The 20,236-nt window shown below is 33.2% G+C and overlaps 1 protein-coding gene across 1 annotated transcript in view; it reads left to right on the forward strand.

Annotated features, from left to right (window-relative positions):
* The first annotated feature begins 6,558 nt into the window (after window positions 1-6,558).
* The window catches only part of LOC124356593 (serine/threonine-protein kinase grp), a 41,791-nt gene continuing 28,113 nt past the window's right edge, over window positions 6,559-20,236 (forward strand). Inside the window, exon 1 of the mRNA XM_046807686.1 lies at window positions 6,559-6,757. The gene's annotated coding sequence lies outside the window, so the exon portion shown is untranslated. The remainder of the gene's footprint in view (window positions 6,758-20,236) is intronic.

The following is a 20,236-nucleotide window of genomic DNA, read 5'->3' on the forward strand; positions in this document are numbered from 1 at the left end:
TTGTCTTAGTTCTATATTTATGTTTTTGTTAAACATTTGCTCACAATTTTATGGCGTAATCCCCTTAGTGTCTAGTTCTTAACATATATACTGTGATATTCTCTATTACAGCTTTTGTAGCTTAATTCATTATTTCTGTACTACTGATTAAAATATGTTGCAGTTATACATGTGAATGTTGAAGATGGAGCTTGTATTGGCTACTTGTTATCTTATTTACATTCAAACACATAAACCAATATTTAAAACTTTTATTTTTGTGAGGCCTTTTGATAGCAGGGCTATCTTCGTCAGACACATCACAATCTGAGTTAAAACCTTTTCAAACAATACGTGAGTACAGAAGTATTATAACTACTTTATGTTAAGGAACCCACGGTCGCTAGTAAACGCGAAGTAACTGTCGGATATCTAAAGCAATAATATGAAATATTTCCTTGTCGTTTCGTTTATTCTTATTTTGAATGGGTAATGCAAGAAGGAGAAAAAAAGTTTTCTTTCAGTGAGATTGCATTAACAAGAAGGACAGTACAGAATTCATACAATAGATTATGGACTTCAAATTAATGAACACTTGAAGATGCTAGAGTGCAAAGAATGTGAGCCCAATGAAAAAGTCCTTGAAGTACTATGAGATTGATTTAAAATGCATATTATTGGATTCATAGTAAACGGATAATAGGGAGTGCATTACTGTAGTACGTCCATATCCAGTGGCGTAGCGAAGGGGAGGGTCCAGGAGGGTCCGGACCCCCCCCCGAAATTTTAAGACATATTAAAAAATAAAGCATGGAGCAGGAGGAAAAAAGGACAGTTATCATTACTCTTGTCTACAAACATTAAATTGATTGATTTCACTGATTGAAGTGACCGTTGTTAAAAATATAATTGTCCTTTCGTTTAAATCATAAAGTATCAAACGATACTTTTTGGCTCGGTCTTTCGGATAGTGTAGTGTAATCACGGTATTTCTATAGGGGCGCGGTCACGTGACGTCGCAAAGTACCTGAACCGTAACACGGCGACCAGTTTAAATTAGCGACCACTTCGTTCAAATTCGTCGTGGGGGACGTAAAGTGGACTACATAGAATTAAGTTAAGACGTTGATTTTAGGTGTCAATTAAACTGTAAACGTGTATATAATTATCGAAAAAATCACTTTCGGTCGGAAAATACACTTGAAAAACTCTACTGATTAGAACTTCAACTAATTTGGACTTCAATGATTGATGTAAACGTGGGGTTTTCGATTGAGTTAGGCGACGATTTTTGTTATCATTAAACTGTACACCATACCTATATAATTATCGAGAAAAAAATCACTTCCGGTCGGTAAAATACCGAAGAAAAGAAAAGCTCTCTACAGATTCAAGTTTTGCCGATTTTGGATTTAATTGGTTGAGTGGTTGAGGTAAAAGTGGTACTTAGGATTATGTTAGGACGGTGATTTTAGGTATGAATTAAACGCCGACTAATACATATATAATTATCGAGAAAAAAAACAATTAAATCACTTTAAATTAGCGACTTTCTTCCTATGGAGTCCCACAGGGATCTATACTTGGACCAGTCTTGTTCCTTGTGTACATCTGCAGGAGGAACTCATCGCTCCTGAGAGGGAAAATGGTCCAGTATGTTGACGATACAACGCTCTGCATTAAAGCTCCAACAAAACATGAAGTAGAAATCATTTCCTTTTTAGAACTGAAATCATGTATTCAGTTTTTTTCTAAATTAAATCTGAGGACCAACAACTCCAAATCAAATGCACTAAATTTCTGTTTGCGGCAAAGAGAGATTGAGGATCGCGCTGCTGTGATGGCGGAACGATGTCCTCATAGAGGAAACTGATTCCACCAAGTTCCTCGGAATGTACCTTAATCGAAGTCTGACTTGAGACAATCACATTGAAAGTACCTGCTCAACGGTTTTCTTCAGGCATTTATGCTCTACGGAACCTTTCAAAATTTTGCTGCCGGGATGTACTAAAAATGGCCTACTTCGGGCCCTGTACACCCCCATCTAATGTACGAGTTGAGGCTATGGGGCAGGCTGTTCTAAATACAAATTTGAGCGAGTATTTAGAAGTCAAAAGAAAGCTGTCCGCATCATTTCAAAATTTAAATCCCGAAATTCATGCAGAGATGCCTTTAGGGAGCTTGGATTGCTAACTTTGCCCTGTCTCTACATCCTCGATGTCGCCCTGTTCTGCCGATTTAAGTGCGAGTTCGTCCGGGGCAGGGACGTATATCAATACGGGACAAGAGGCAGGGACAACCTTCGGTTACATCCGCACAGAACAGCCGCATTTAAACGTTTGCCATCCGAGGTTGGTGTTAAGCTGATCAACAAGCTCCCTGATGAAATCAAAAATTTGAATGAAACCAACAAAATTTTAAAGCTCGATTGAGACACTTTTTGGTGTCGAGGGTGTGTTTATTCAGTGGAAGAGTTTAAGATGAGCCGCTGGGATGAAATTTAAAAGTAATTCGATCATCCTCTATTTCTGGTGGTAAAATTTAGAAGATTTTAAAAACGTATGGCTGTGAGTATGTATCAGTCTTAGGAAATGAGTGTGGACTGTGTATGAACGGGTATGAATGGGGGCAATTTAAAATAGATATACATATTTCTAAATAATTTAATTTGACGATTGTATGCAATTTTTTATTATTGTTTACACAATAAAAAGTATTATTATTACCTCCGGTCGGAATATACCGAGGAAATGCTCTACTGATTCAGATTTTGACGATTTTGGGTTTCACTGGTTGAGTCGTTGAGATAAAAGTGGTACTTAGAATTATGTTAGAACATTGATTTTAGGTATCAATTGAACGCCGGACTAATATCTATATAATTATCAAAATAAAAATTGAAAAAATCGCTTCCGGTCAGATAATACACCGGAAAAAAACTCTACTGATAAGAAGTTCCGACTATTTTGGATTTCACTCACTGAGGTATTATTTTCATTTTCCTTAGTATATTCCGATCGGAAGTGATTATTTTTGTTTTTTTTCTCGATAATTATATATTTATCAGTCGGCGTTGAATTAATCTCTAAATTCAATGTCCTAACATAATTAGAAGTACTACTTTTACCTCAACCACTCAACCAGTGAAATCCAAAATTGTCAAAACGAATCAGTAAAGAGCTTTTCTTTGGTATTTACCGACCGGAAGTGATTTTTTTTCTCGATAATTTATATAGGTAGTCGAGTACAGTTTAATGATAACAAAAAATCGTCGTTCCTAACTCAATAAAAAAAATACCACGTTTACCTCATTAACGAAGTCCGAAGTAGTTGAAGTTCTTCAGGTGTATTTTATTTCCGACCGAAAGTGATTTTTCAGATAATTATATACTCGTCTACAGTGTAATGATACAAAAAAAATCGTCATTATAACTCATTCATAAATACCCCAATCAGTGAAATCCAAAGTGGCCGAACTTCTAATCAGTAGAGTTTTTTCCGGTGCATTTTCCGACCGTTAGTTTGATCTGTACCCGAGCAACGCTCGAAAATCGCCCTTCTTTTCTAAAGGGTTTTTCGGCCGTCATCAGTGGCCCAATGTCCCAAAGGAGTATTTCATTTTCTATTCAGAATATAGTTGAGTCAATTATACGCTTTGAGTGAAGCTCTGTTTTGATCTTTTTATTTCTTATCCAGTGAATCCAACATCACTTTGGTGCCTTATACTCGGCCAGAATCGAACTTCGTAAAGTTTCTGTAGCTATACAAGAAAATTTGTGGTACTAAAGTTTGCTGTGAGAGTTTAATTTGCCTATTACTTCTTTCCACTTTCTATAAGGCGTAGTTACTAAAGCTCCATATTTATGGTATTTACCTTTTACCAGTGAATTCATTGGCAAATAACCACACAAAACGTCCCCCGGATCCCCGGTTTCGGACCCCCCCCCGAACGAAATTTCTGGCTACGCTACTGTCCATATCACAACTAGTATGTATTTAGATCTACAAGTGTTATTTTTATAATCTGTATCAAATAGCACAATAAATGTATAGGCCTATAATGCATAACCTCTACTTAATGCTAGCCCTATTTAGTGGATTTTAAATTGTGTTTTTCTAATATTTGGAGGCCGCTTTGGGTAAATAGGGATGAATTACGTTAAGAATGGGCCCTGTTTACACTCTTTAGCGTTATAATATATGTTAGCGGCATATAAGCTGTATACTCATAGCGGCAGTTTATCAATTTAATTCGAATTCATTAAATGCAATGTAGATTTATTAATGTTTATAATTTATTGTCACGGTCCAAAATATTAGACCACACTATGCATGCAATTTCATATAGGCTGTTGCGCCTTCACAAAGCCATTAATATTGAAAGTAGTATGAACAAAAATTTCCCCAATATGGAGCCCTGCTGAGATGTCAAAATTTACTACCCAGATGAAGAATAAGAATCATTTACAACACGAGAGCCAGGCTCGTATTTAAGCACATGCTATTCTGTGCTCACGCACAGGGCGACAAGATTTTAATATTTTTTCATATTCATAATCAAATATGTACAAAGTATTAAAATAGTTATATTATCTTAAGTTATATTGGTCATGGGTAATGTCATTATAATATTGTATAAACGAGGCCAGCGTACCCTAATGTACTTAAGTTTGTGTATTTCAACAAATATTGTTCTAAAAGGAATACACTACGTCGTACAGTGATGCAAAATGTCCTCAAAGTCAGCATAACTATTTAATTTTCCATAACTGTTTAATTTTCATATATTTTCTATTATGAAAAATACATAAACACTTTTAAATTAATAAATAATCACATTGGTCACAATTAATGGTACTTAAAATGGTCTCTTGTAACTTACTTTTCGCTTTTTGTGTCAGTAATAGGTATTTTAGTAGGAATAATCATTTCAAACACTTTTGGTATCGTCAATGTTTTCTTCTTGGAAGTTGCATAATTGCCTATTGAAAGAGTGGTGTGTTAAGTATCACATTAAAAATACCCTGGTTGCATTTCCCTCTAGAAGTCTTCCTGGAATAACCTTCTCCTATAAAAACACTATTCCTAGCTTCTTTAACTTCTGAAAGTTGCCCTTTGGAAGCAACGCACCAGAAATCACCTGATATGAATCGACTGTTTATGAAGAACTGGTGATATGTAGAGCCATGGACACAAACTTACGAATAGCTGTCCCACACTGTAGTATTCGAATGAACTACTATTCGGCCATGAAAAAAATAACAAAGTTAAAGGAAACCCACTCACACTGACTAACTGAAGCAGAGAACACCCCAATGAACAACAGGCCGCCGCTCCCACCCTTCTGCCATTACGCGTTTATATTTATATAACACAACAGTAATGTTGAGTGCTTATTCCATGCGTATTAAATCTAAGACCCGTACTTAATAAAAAGTAAGCACTAATTATTAAAACTGAACCATAGAATATCGGTCAAAATACTTGTGCACTCACCGGCCAATCAAATAGAACTGACCAATCGTAAATATGTCTAATATTATTAAATCGTCATAAACAAGATTGCGGCATACAAAGAGGGACGGGAGAGAACCTTTTTTTACAAATCGTTCATTCTAGATGAACTACCTAAAGCCGTATTGAGCCTCCACAATGGTTACAAATCTGTTATCTGTTTGACACCTTAGGGTTGATTGTTAGTTAATTTTTCAGAATTGCATCTAAAGCGGCCTAATTTCAACTGATGGTTAACTAATCCGTTGATTTATCAATTTAACGTTAAAGCCTCAATTCCCCTTTTTATAAAATGAGCTTCCCAATGTAATATTTTAGCTTCATTCCGATTCATACGATGGTTTTTGGAAAAAAAATCATGAGCAGTTAACAAAACTTTTATGTTAGCTCTTTTTTCGTGTTTCTTAGAGTTCTTTTATCTTTACGTGGTCTTTTTGTCTCACCTCTGTATTCCATATTTCAACTACATTTTATATTCTAGATGCGATTCAGTGATTTCGAGAGTTTCTGAAACTGATACATTTGTCAATTGACTTTTAACGTCGAAACTTATTATTTAGTCAGATTCAGTCAACTTAACTAAGGATGCCATGATCTCATATTAACGTTGTCAAAATTGAAATTAAAGATCCAGAATTACTGAGTGCATACTTTTCTACTACTTGTAATTTGGTAGTAACCATCGGAATAATCTAATGTACTTTCTATTTTTTTTAAACTTACTTTACATAAATAATAAATTATAAAAAAAACTAGACTACATGGTAATCTCAGATTTTACATAGTATGTGCTTTATGTTCCTACAACTTTACGTTACATTATTCACTTTACTCCCCCGCTGGACCAGTCTATTTAGTTCGGATTCTACCACTAAATCCAAAGTAGCATTTAATGATAAGTTATCGTCATATATTAACTGTCATAAACAATTAAACAAAAAAATATTGATGCTGATGTAAACTGAAGATTTATCTAATCAATTATATTATATTTTGGAATGGTTTTGTTTCATTTGGTTTTAAAATCGATTTCTTGAACATTATAGCTGCTGATTTGAAGAGGTCTTCCCTAAAGAAGTCGCCATTCTTTGAGCTCGGCGCGAAAACGGTGATGTACTCGCTAGATCCTGTCTATGTTGAGAATTTCTGCCATGAGTGTAAGGGAAGCGTTCAGGTTTTATTTCGATGTGCAGTACTTATATTTATGAACATTCCTATATATTTCCTGACGATTTTGGCGGAAAATTTAACGCATTACATCTTGGTAAGTAATACAATTTTACTTAGTATCGCTTACAACGTAGACGTATATGGAACGGCAATGCGCTTTTCCACCATTCCACCCCTGACTGCTGATTCTGCATTTCTTGGAGAAGTGAAATAATTTAAGTTTACTTTAAAAAGAATTAATGATTTTCCTATCCAAAATGTATTTTGTTTTAAGAGGCACTGACTTTCATTTACAATTATTTCATTATCATCCCTGCTGATGGAGGGTAGTATTATAATGGCTGCTAGCTGGTGGGTAACGTGAATGTCTTTTGTCCCTTAATAAAATATGATTATTTAAACTTGCAAATCAAATTGACCATGCCGTGACTTATGTGTTTTATATATATTAGGACATAGTTTAATTATGACAAGCATTTTGGTAATTTTATGTAGATATATCATATCTTTGAACTTAATCAGTCCAAAGTAGCCTAGGATAGGCCTTTAGATTTTACTATCAATAAGGAGAAATATAATTTTATATGGAGTATTTAGGTAGGCTATTCTCAATTTCACCTGCATAAAATAGTCTGAGCAGACTAATGATGTAGAATTTATGAACAATATAATATATTAGTTCAAACATGAATGCGTTGTATGTAGACTCAATCTTTGTATAGAAAGTGTAAATAATGCTGGGAAAATTTAATTTAATACTAGATGTGAACAAAATTCCTACACTTGTTGGAATATACTATATTTTACGAATGTCCTGGAAATTGTGGTTTGTATTTTGTGCTAGATTTTTCCTCCAAAGTTTAGGCTATCAAATTTATCTATGAGTAAAATTAAAGGAGTTTTCCTCAAAGCGAAGACATATTTGCCCATGTTGGTATTGTTTTTGCAGTTATAGAAGTTGATTGACTCTAGGTGTGTTAGATTTGGGAGGATGGTTGGATACAATAGGCTAACAAAATTAAAAAAAAAAAAAAAAAAAAATGCCTACAGTATAATATGCGGCCACCAACACAATTAGATGATGGTTATCAATTTTAAATATCGAATACGACATTCTACTTATAGATATTCATAACTAATCATTGCAGCTTTCTTTATTTAGACTAGTGATATCATTACCAGCTGTTATTTTGTTTATGTAGGAGAAGGCTAGTGATGACAAGAACAGTGGTGATGAATATGCAAGTAATGGCTTAAAATGTTTTAATAAACAAAAGCAATGTTTTAAATGGCTGCAATAAAAGGAGCTAGCTCCTTAAATCTGAAGTATCCTGTTGTAGTAAGGAGATGAAAACTAGGAATTAGCCTACAGGTGGAAATCGAATAGTGTTTCACTACAAGAAAAGTCATTAATACACACTTAAGAAGACTTTTTGTGAACATTTGGATTTTGGTATTATGAATATACTGAAAATCATGCATTATTTTAGCTGAAACCAAACAAACTATGACACTTTAATTAATGAATGTCGTTTTGACTTCTTCAGTACCTGCAGAAAACCATTTCAGATTGATTAAATAAAGTTTAACTATTTTATTTAATCTGTAACAAATACATCTATTTTACATATAAAAGTATAGATATTAACATTTTTAAAGCCTAAGGCTTAATTCAGTCTAAACGGTTTGGAAATAAATTCAAAATTAAAATCGTGTGATTCGTTATTAAATAATGGCGGCAAGAACAGTGACGTAAGTGCCTTTATTTATTTATTTATTTCCAACGGACATACTCCATTTTTACATTCAAGATCCATAATTCAAGATCAATAATTACAACTTAACCTAAACCAAAAAATTACCTCAACAAAAACATGTGAATGACTGAAAGGAAATATTACATAATACTCTAATGCAAGGCATGATATATGCTAGAATAAAAACGTATTTAAATGTTTTAAAAACTATAACAATACCATAATGAAAGAACGCAACAATAAATAAACTATAACAATAAAAATAACATAATAACAGAAATAACTTAATAACAGTAACAACAGAAAAAAACATAATAAACTTTAAAATAATATAACAGGGATATTCGTAACAGTGTTTCAAAACAGCAGACAGTAAAAATAACAATGGTAAATAGACAAACTATGACATACAATAAACCGAGAAAATGAACAAACATAGACATTAAGTGGAGGCATTTACGTTGGCAGCACTGCACCTTTCACTTTCCACTTCAATGATCTCACGCCATCATGGAACAGGTCGACAGTTATTACAGATTTTACCTTCTATATTTCTATATTGCAGCCTTCTATATTTCACAGTCACGTTTATCCTTGAAAATACGTAAGGTAAGTAAATGTTATTTTATTGCAATTATATTAATTATATATTGTATTTTAATTCGTAAATAACTTTTATACATTACTTCTTAGATTGAAAACTAGCTAAATCATATTGTTCTTTGAAATATCTATTTTTATCTAGATCATGAGTATCGATTATTCCTTATCATGCGATAATCATCATCCGATTGTGTTGGTGGCCGATTAACTTATTATAGTGCAGCCAAAGAATCTAGATAGTAGACTAATAAGCTTGTTTCATGGTTTCTTCTGGTGTAGCCTAGTCTACCTTTCCAGGAACTGGAACCTTTCCGACTGCAGCGTTCCAGGCTCGGGAATAGTTCCAAGACGTTCCAGTTCCACGGGTTCCGTTCCGACATTGCTTGTCTACTTATTTCACTTTCTGCCCAATTTCGTTCTGGTACAATATAATACGTTCCAATATTTGAATTTTAAACACAATGTCTATCTGCTCAAGTTGTTTTTGTGCATCTTAGATACACAGTTCCATATAAATTAGTCTTTGTAAATGCTTATATTCGCAAGTATCAATTTTAATTCTAAATCCACTTATCCACCTATACTGTCATTATAGGTAATCAAAGTAAACTAACAATTTTATTAAGACAATTTTATTCAAACAACAATTACAATAAGAAATATTTGTGAAATGAATTGAAATTCACATATTTTAAAATAACGATATAAAATACAATTTATGAAATTGAAACATAATTTATTATATATAGAAGGTTATATTGAAACAGTAAAATAATTGTATATGTTCAAAGAAGTAATATTATTTACGAGGGTCGTCCACAAAGTAACCTCCGTTTTGAAATAAAAAATAAACCAGTTGAGATATAAAAAGTTTATTATATAAATGTTAAAACTACAGCTTTTCTCTACTTTTTTTACATATTCACCATACAAATTCAAGCACTTATCATGTCTTTTAACAGTTTTTTAAATTCAGTCTTTAAAAAAATCTGCCACCTGAGAACGTAGACAACCTGACACAGCATTTTGAAGTTCTTCATCACTTGCAAACCTCTGAGATGCAAGCCACCGCTTCATGTACGGGAAAAGATGGAATTCACTGGGAGCCAAGTCCGGGCTGTAGGGGGGAGTGGTCAAAAACGTCAAATTTGAACTTTTCCAAAAGTTTTGTTGTTCTTTGAGCAGTATGAGGGCGGGCGTTGTCATGGGCTAAACACAACACCAGATGTCAGAAGGCTACGACACTTGTTTTGAATCGCTCGTCGTAGCCGTTTTAAGGTTTCACAGTAAGCTGCATCTGTAATGGTCGTACCACGCTCCATAAATTCAACGAGCAAGATGCCCTTAGCATCCCACTTTGTCATCACTGACGAGAGATGGCCTACCACTCCGGTCTTCATCGTGAACGTTCGTTCTTCCATTTAAAAAAAAACGAACCCATTGACGGACTACACCTTAGCTCGTAATGTTTGGGCCATAAATCGCACTCAATTCACAATGAATTTCAGCTGCTGTGTAACTTTTCGACCACAGAAATCTTATTACACCACGCACTTCACATGTGGCGGGATTTTCTATCACGGCGCTCATGTTTTTACGTTGTAACAAAAGAACGTGCGATTGCACGATGCTCTCCCTTGCACAGCTAGAAGCGTACTGAACGGCTGCTCACACTGATGTGAGAATGTCGGCGCTATCCCCACTACTTATCGGCCACACCCAAACGGCGGTTACTTTATGGATGACTCTCGTAAATACTAAAACTTTGCTATTCAATTCCTACTGTTGATTCCAAATTAAAACATTTTAAAATTAAAGAAATATTTTTATTGCTAGTGAATGAACTATGTGCAAAAATGTTATTTGGTAAAGTTCATTCATTAACCTTTCGAGTGCTGCAGCGTCGTTAATTTTGACGTTTCGTATTTCAATAATATTTTATATATATATATATATTACAAAGTTATTTCTGTAAAATTGATAGCTGTTTTCAATAGGTTCAAAACTATCCATAAATTCAAGTTTTGGTACTTTTGGATTATACTGACCACACCCAGACATGAATCGTTATTTGACATTTTGCTTCTACTGATTACTAGATTAGCGTAGAACAATATTTCGTCAATATAAAACAGGAATTGTCTTATCGCAAACCCCTCCCCATCCTCAGACAGAGGTCAAAGTCGAGCGGTCTAGTAGATAACGTGATTGCAGAGTCTCTTTGCCCGTTCAGCTGTGGTCGCTTTGTTGTACTTCTGTGTTTTACCCCTACATTTCTCCAAACACAAAAATTCAACAAAAACAAAAACTAAACTCTTTATTGAAAAAAACACTCAAAACTTGTTTTCATCTTGATCACATTCCGCCACCCAAAATGCGAGTGCCTCCGGCCATCAGCGTGGGCTTCGGCAGCACGTTTGGTGCTGCCCTGCGCTGATGTCGACGAAAGAAAAACATTCCTCGAGATAGTACCTATCAGTAAAATATAAAATTCTAGAGGGGCTGATCAGAAATATAAATTGAATTGTAATGGAAAGGCAATAAATTATGTACCCTGCAAAAAACTTCCTGTTGTAATCGGGATTCTCTATAAAGATAAGATAACAGCGACAAAAATACTGGTCACAATACCTGGAAATGCTTGTTGATTGATGGAATGTTAGTTCTGTTACTCAACTCCATCGTTTTATAACGTTCTAAGTTCATTGAAAAAAGTTTTAAAAGCGTTGGGGGCATATAACGGAATCTGACCCTATTAACAATTGATAATAGTTGTAAGTTCGTAATTTTGTAATTAAAGAGTTGTTTTTTCGTTCTATCATGTTTGTTTCTATAAATTTATATTTTTGTGTTCTTCATACTGGTGTGGTCGGTATAATCCCAAAGTACCCAAGTTTTATGTATTTCCCTATTCTTTGATTTGTGAAACATATGTTGTTTGGGTACTTATCAATAAGCCACTATTTTTGGACGAGTTTTCCTTATCGGGGACAAAATAAATTACAGTATTAAAAAAAGACTTTCTTTAACCTATTTTGAAATTTACAAGTTACTACGATAATCAATGAAAAGAAAAGCTAAAAGAACGACGTTTTATTATTTGAAAGTGACAGATGACTCGTATGTCTAGGCCTACGTGAAGGGTCGCTCGCACATGCCTATTTGCAGGCAATTTGGCGATAGGGAGTATTACTCATAGAGTATTTTTCGATTTATTATGGAAGAAGGAAAGTATTAGGAACATATAATGAAGTTTATTTTGGTTCCTGTTAAGGAAAACTTGTCCAAAAATAGTGAGATGTGATAATACCAAAGTAGCCTATCTATGCGATGATTTTGTGTTGTAGTCACGACGTAGCTGACGAGTACTGTGTTGCGTTAAGGTCATTCTTGTTTATTTGCTGATAATCAAGCATTGGAATAAATCTAAACTAAAATAGTAACTTGTACAGTGTTTTACTGTATTTCTTTATAAAAGTAAGGTATTGATTTGAGTTGTGTCCAAGCCTAAAACGTGAGTTTTTAGTGTAATTATAATAAGGTTATTTTGGTTTTATAAAGTTACTGACACCCATTAAAAAGAAATGTAAGGAAGTATTTGTCTCTACATTTACTAATCAAACTTTTTTTGTGTTTTGTCTTGACGTTTATTTGATGTATTGTGAAAACTACACTATTACTATATGTAATTTCTAAATTGTGACAGAGAACAATTTATAAAATGTCAGTACCGGTCAGCATTTTGTTTATTCATATTATTCCATGTATGTTTTTATTGTAGAATCATATGTTATACATGGGTTTTATTTAGAATTTTATGGCCTTTATCATGGTATAAAAAAAAAAATCTTTAAAATACTGTTTATACTCTAATTATGTTCAAACTTAACTTTTTACTAAAAAGTAAAAAGTTTTTTTGTTAAAACTTGAACTTTTATAGAAGCAAATTTTGTTTTTAACAATATGTCTCATATTCTTCATTTAATTAGTAAAGAAACAACAAAATTATAACATCTGCTGCATAGTAGTTTTACAACAGTTTTTTCCCTAAAGCCTATAGGCTAAAACGGCCCTGCACTTTATGCATATGACTTGGGAAAATGCCAGCAGCACTCAAAGGGTTAAGTATAATAAGAACACTATAAGTTATATGAATTATTACTTGTTATCTTATAAACTAATAATGATTTGAATATATCAATAGAAAATAATTAAGTACAGGTTGCCACATGAAAATATTGTGGTTGCCTGGAATCCAGAGTGGAACTGGAACATTTACCAGCCTAGTTGTTCCGCTTTAAAGAGCCGGAACGCCCGGAACCATTTTGGCCTGTGTAGTAAACCGTTCCAACGGAACATGGAGTTCCGAGCTTAACAGAGCCGGTACCATTTTGGCACGTCTAGTAAACCGTTCCGGCGGAACATGGAATGCCGAGCTTAACAAAGCCGGAACCATTTTGGCACGTCTAGTAAACCGTTCCGACGGAACATAGAGTTCCAAGCTTAACAGACGGAACTTCTTGGCAAGTAACCTGTTCCGACAGAACATGGAGTCCCGAAGAAGTGAACCCTTATAAAAAACAAAAAACGTTTGCCACATCTCTACTAATTATTGAAAAATTTAAATGATTTATCTATTTTCAAATAGTTTCACTTTGGGTCAATCCAAATATAGTGATCCAATAAAAATTAAATTTGTTTCCTGATCATTTTCAAATATTTTAATTTTTTATGCTTTTACTATACTCATAAGTGTTTTTAAAAGAATTTTATCTTTCACCTATTAATTTGTTTTTATTTGCGAGAATCCAGCAATGTTTGGCTCTGCAGACATTAGTGTTTTGGATTGGATGCTAGTGCTTTCAAACCCAACATCATTATTCTCAGTAAGATCTCTTCTACAACATTTGTTACCTTATTTATAGCTCTAAATGCATTCCTATTTTATTCCCAGAATAGCCTCCAAAGTTTGGTGTTAAAATTGTGAAATATAATTTTTGTATGTTTAAAAAAACAAAAAGGAGGCGATTCATCGTAGTTCAAACTTTGTTCAGTTAGATGGCTTAGCTTACTATTTTTCAAATTGTTTTATAAGTTTGAAGCCTTATATTTCTCTGGTGGGACATGGTATAAAATTATTATCAATATCAAGAAAATAAGAATAAGTATAACAAAAATAAAACAGATGTAGCAATAATGATAACTATAAATAAGAATTAACCGTGAAAACAGTAAATAATAAATACAAAGGTCACAAATGCATTGTAACAAGTGACAATAGTGTGTTTGTGTGCTCTGTATGTGTGAGTGCGAACCTAATTTGGTTTTAGTAGTTGTATTGAGGATTTATTACTCATAAATATCAATAATTCATATTGACTGCTTATTATACTGCATCCAAATATTCTGAAATATTTTAGTTTCTTGTTTTATATATTATTACTTCAAATAGGCTGTTCATATTTTTATAATTTATTTTAAACGTTTGCTGGTTTGTCTCAAATTCGGTAACTTATAAATTGCTAGTTGAGTCATCAGTAGCCTAATTCATGAAGATATGGTGGACTCTTGTTGTCTGATAGTTTAGTGTAGGTCATCACTAGTTGTGTTCTATGTGAAATTAGGGGTACTACCAGATTGTGTTTTATTAGGGAGTGCCAATGTGTGTTTACTTTTTAATGATCATGAGTTACCCGTATTGATGTGTGGGACAAGTAAATTAAACAGTGGGAAGGTAAATATAAACTGGGTATTTACCCCTGGTATTTGATATTTAAATTAAAATAGCAATGATATTTTCCTTCTGAAATGAAACAATAAAAAGTATGTCCAGGTATATTTTGTTATGTACAACTTTTAACAATGCTATTGGTTTTATTAGTTTTTTAAATGTTTCATACTGGTTTTTTCCTAAATTAAACATGTTGGAAAAAACCTTTTTATTGTTTGATATGCATACATATGTAAGGCTTGGTAACATTTTATTACAGTGTATTTGACTTGAATGTAGCAATATAATAGAAATACTAAACTATAATCTAATTTTTACTAACGTGCCTTGTATTTATTATAAGAACTTTCAAGGTACTATTAGTTAAACAGGCTATCAGTAATGACTACGGCCATCAGCACAAGGAAAAACATCCCTCGAGGTAGTACCGATCAGGAAAATAAAATTCCAAAAGGGTGATCACTAATGTTCACTAAATATTACAAACTCACATAACCATGTTACACCTGTATAAAATTTAAATAACAATGTATCTAAAAAACTTGATAGAGCACCCACTGCCTGTATTGTCCATAGATCAATAATGTTCTTCACTTTTAGAAGGTTGTTCTAATAGCTTACTATCACACGAATACAAAATGGTGATTGCAAGACAAAGAAGAACATCTTTATTTTAAAATGTACAATACAGCAAAATCTGAACAATCGTGATACTGGAAAAATAATTTAATAATGAGAAATGCAATTAAGATGAATATTGGCAAACAAGAACACAGAGGAAATAAAGACAGTTAAACTTCATCATAGGGGTAAGCTGTTGCATAATTGATAAAGAGGAAAACTTACTGAAAAACTGAATTATTCTCATATGCAGTTGGTACTCTGACCTCTAAAATTCCTCAGTCTTTTTACATGTGAATATTGGTATTCTGATTACCCTCTCCTCCAATGTTCTACTCTTCCTTAATTCGTTATCTTCCCCACCCAGAAACTCTGATTCCTCTCTAGATTAATGCAATATTGAGGGTATACCTTAAATTTAAACTTATTGTCTGTTACTATGTAGGTTGAGGTTATACCTACTTCACTATATATCCTTATCTTTTAACCTTAGTGGTAGGTGACAATTCTGTAAATTCGAATAACTGTGAAACATGAATTTTGCGTAAATGAAAAAATTAACTCATAAGATATGATTTTTAATTAAAATTTCTAGATTTTTAATTAAAATTTCTATAAAACCGTAGTGTTTATGAATGGGGTATTTACCCTTATTCTTAAAACCTAGGTATTTTATATCCCTGGTTACTTATGTGCATGTCGTTTAACCCCTGTAAGTGCCACATTTTCAATGGTATCATCAAGCACTGCCGGGTTTATTTGGCACACATGGAGTACTCCACATGCAGCATACATGTTATGTTTCTCATCCACCATGATAACTTCAGTAACACCTTCATTTACCAAACTGCGGTCAGATCTCTAGATTCGTCACAGATCGTGGTTAATAAATCGAGTCTACATCGTGATCGCAATCATTCGAAAAGTTGCACACTGGTGAATGTCAAAATTACAACGCTCGTGTACAAATCTAATCCTTATCAATATTGCAGTTAATTCCTGTTCTACCAACTGAACCACAGTTTATTTCAGTGTAGTTATTTCACAAATTCAATTTAAAAATTACAAAAATATGTTCTTTTTCTAAAGTATAAATAAAATTTCACCTTTGTGATAATTTCTCAGTTTTCTGTTGTAATATAGTAGCAATTAAACATTCCTACTTTGGATTTTTAATAGTTTAAATAAACACTACTAGAGGCCAATGTGGATCATCTTACAGCTGCCAGATGTTGTGTAGCAGCTGTTTAGAATGTGATAACACGGGCGTAACAGTTGAACGCAAAGTGGAATTGCTAGTTAAGGGGATAAATATCCAATCAGACCAATATTAAATTAAGCTTCAAAATGTGTAAAACCTTAAAGATCTATCCTGTACTTTCGAGCCTTATGCAATAAAAGTAGCTTATGTCGGCGTGAAATACGGAAAGAGATACGCATTTCTGCGTCATGCTGCAGACAAGAAATATGGTAGTTGCCTTAGAACTCCCTGGAATAATTACCTTTAGGGCTCTGATGTCTTGTCTAGGGGGTGTTTATTCAGTACATAGAATTGGCACACCCCCTCCTTCTAAATACTGTATTATATCTCAGTTATCTCATGCTTTAAAAATAATGCTTTACTGTTCTAATAGGTAACCAAAGTGTTTTAACACCAATGTTACAAAGGATAAAAGGGTTTTGGATATTATTTATATTACAAAAATACAATACCACATTTCGAGAATCAGAACCTTCGTAAATAATACATTTTCATTAATTATTTCATTTTGCTGCGTCTGATTGGAACATCCTTTTTGTTTTATAGTACATTGTTCATTGACTACTTAATAATCGTATTGAGTATAACCCTACTAGAATAAATTTTCGGTCTTAATAGCTATGACTACGGAAAATATATTTTTGGTGAAGAGAAGTTTTTATTATGTTGCTTGCTACTAAATTTTAAACAAATAGGCTTATTATTGAAAACATGAATACATATAGTATTATTGGGTGGTGTAAAGAAATTATTTTACTGTTTCAAAATAGTTGACCAAAACATAACAGAATCGTTAAAAAATATATATTTGTTTTCTTTAAAAAAGATTGTTTCTCATAATATCATAATTTCCCATTAGGCCAACAACAGTTAAAGGCCCATTCTCACGTCTTAGAGTAGATAAATTAGAGATATATATATCAGGCAAATTCGTTTTGTACAATTTAATATTTTCTAAAGACCAGTATTCTATTTTTTTAACTCAGCAGGGTGCTATTTGAATTCTCTACTAAACTCTTGATGTTGTAGTGATTGTTTTCAACTCTCAGTGCCATTACATCATTATATACTTAAAATTTTACAGATAACTTTTTGTTTTTCCTTCCTTAATTATTTTTCTATCTTAAAACCAGGGTGGCCACCCGACCGGGAATAAGCCGGGAATTTTTCTGAGAAGCGGGAAATTTTCAAAAATAATTTTTTCCGTCTCCAAGAACTTATAAAATCAAGATATAATTTGACAGCTTCCTGAATCAAGAACTGGTTAATCACAAACATCATATTTTACCCGATGTGGCTTGTTAAATTGTGAATGAAGATCGACATATGTTCATGACCTACATCTGACGCCAGTTGATCTAAGGTTACCTCCACTAGTGTAGTGAGTTTATCTTGGTTAGTTCTACTCCTGTGCCGTGGCAAGCCTCCTCGCCACTCCCCCCCCCCAACCCCAACAAAAATATGTAACAATGCATTGGACAATTAAAATTGGCCGACCGATTGTTTCGGACTTCAGCACTAAACGAGTGGTACGCTTTAAGCGGTAACGCAACAGAGCGATAGTAATCACGATACAAACGGGTTTTTGTACTAAAGTATTATTCAGTCGCCAAAGTGGGGTCTTCGGACAAAGTTGTCCAACTCTTATTCTTTAGGGAAAATAGTGTAGTGGTTTGGGAACATCACGAAAAGGAAAGTTATTCGATATACACAATGTTATGTCGACACATCGAAAGACACAGAGATAAAAACTAATAGGTGATAGCGATAAATTGTCACCAAATTTCTCGCATATCGCTAGTGACAGAATACTAGAACACCGCAGCTTAGTGGCATTTCTTGCAAATACTGTTAGTGACGATAAAATGTCATTATTGCACTTGGAGTAAGGGTTAAATACAGTACTACTGTTGTATATTTGGTTTGAAAATAGACTAGATAATCCAAGATTTTCGACCTGGAAAAAATCAGTTTTTCTTCTTCCCTTTGTCACTAGGCCTAAATCGTTAAATATAATTTGACATAAATAATAAGAATACACATATTATTATTATGTAATGTAATGTATTTTATTTTATTTTATAGACCAATATCATTTTAACATGTTTACTGCAATATGAATGAGTTACCAGTGACTTATAGTTCATTTTTTAGTTTAGAACACAATTGTAATGTAAATTTTAAACACATAACTACACGTTGTGCGTAACTCAAGGTATTTAGACAGAAACTACAGCGTTCAGATAGTTTGTGAGGTTATGCTCATATCCCGCTGAGGCCGCTTGAGCTTGAAGATATAAACACAGGTCGGATAATTTTCAAACAGACCTCGTATAATTGTACATTTTTTATTTTCCTCACTTAAAATAACCTATTTTTTGGGAACTTAAAAAATATGCGTTCTTTGTTTATAAAAACATAACACACATTTATTTTTTTTATTAACTTGTCCAGTTACCAAATTCACTACTTATAAGTAAGAACAAATTATAAAGTATATTCAGAATTAACAGGGGAAATTAATAAATTACTTAAGCAGAAAATGTATCCCTATTCTGATTTAGTCTCGGATTTCAAGCATTCCAAAAACAATTTTTGTGTGCTTTATCCACATACTGGTTTAATACATTTTGCGCAGGAAACCCTTGCTTGTTTTATGCCTCTTTAGCTCCTCCTTGGGCACACTTTGTATTCCTTCATTGTATCTTTCCTTCTTTTCACATTTAATCTGTTGATGTTTCCTTCCTCCAATGGAACTTGTGCTATCTGCTTTGCAAACTGCCGGATATATTCTGATGTGTCCAATTTCCTTCCTCATTGTCATCTGTATAATTAGTGTTGTGGTCAAAAGCACTGATATAGCTCGATAAGAAAATTTTCAACCTCATTCCATATCTTTAGAGATTTTGAGTAATTCTGGCTTAATTTCTTCTCTAAAATAATGAAAGAACTAGGCTATGAGTCTGCTCTATGAAACATTTTTATTTAATAGGTTAAACTTTCTAATTATAATTATATTGTTTAACACTTTGAGTGCTGGCCCTAACTAACGTGTAACTTTATAGAATGCTGGGCGTTTTTGGTGGTTTTCAAAAATGTATTTAAAAAAAAGTATTTAATGTATAAGAAAAATACTTACATGCCTTAATTCAACTTACTTTCTTCTTTCTTGTAACGTGAGATTGTTAGTGTTTTTTTTTTCTTCAAAAACTACACATAAAAAATGTTTTTGAAAAACATGTTAAAAAAAAAAATATATATTTTTTGAGATAGATTTTTTATCTAACAAACTAAACTAAGCATATATACAATTATTTACAATGACCCATTTACAAATATAAACTGTCCTCTGAATAATAAAAATCATGTTTTTATGTTTTGTAGTATTTTTTGTGTGGTACACCTGAAAACATATACAAACGTCACATCAGCGGCGGCATGTAAACAAAGCGACCGAAGTTGATTTGTCATCAAGCTCATTCAATACATCTAACGCTTTCTAGCGGTGAATTGTGTTACTAAAAACCCAAATAACATTGTAGAGTACAGATGAAATAATTAGTCTGGGTGTGCGGCTCTGGCACTACTAGCCGTTCAACT

Source organism: Homalodisca vitripennis, chromosome 3 (assembly GCF_021130785.1).
Source record: "Homalodisca vitripennis isolate AUS2020 chromosome 3, UT_GWSS_2.1, whole genome shotgun sequence".
Classification (NCBI taxonomy): Eukaryota; Metazoa; Arthropoda; class Insecta; order Hemiptera; family Cicadellidae; genus Homalodisca; species Homalodisca vitripennis.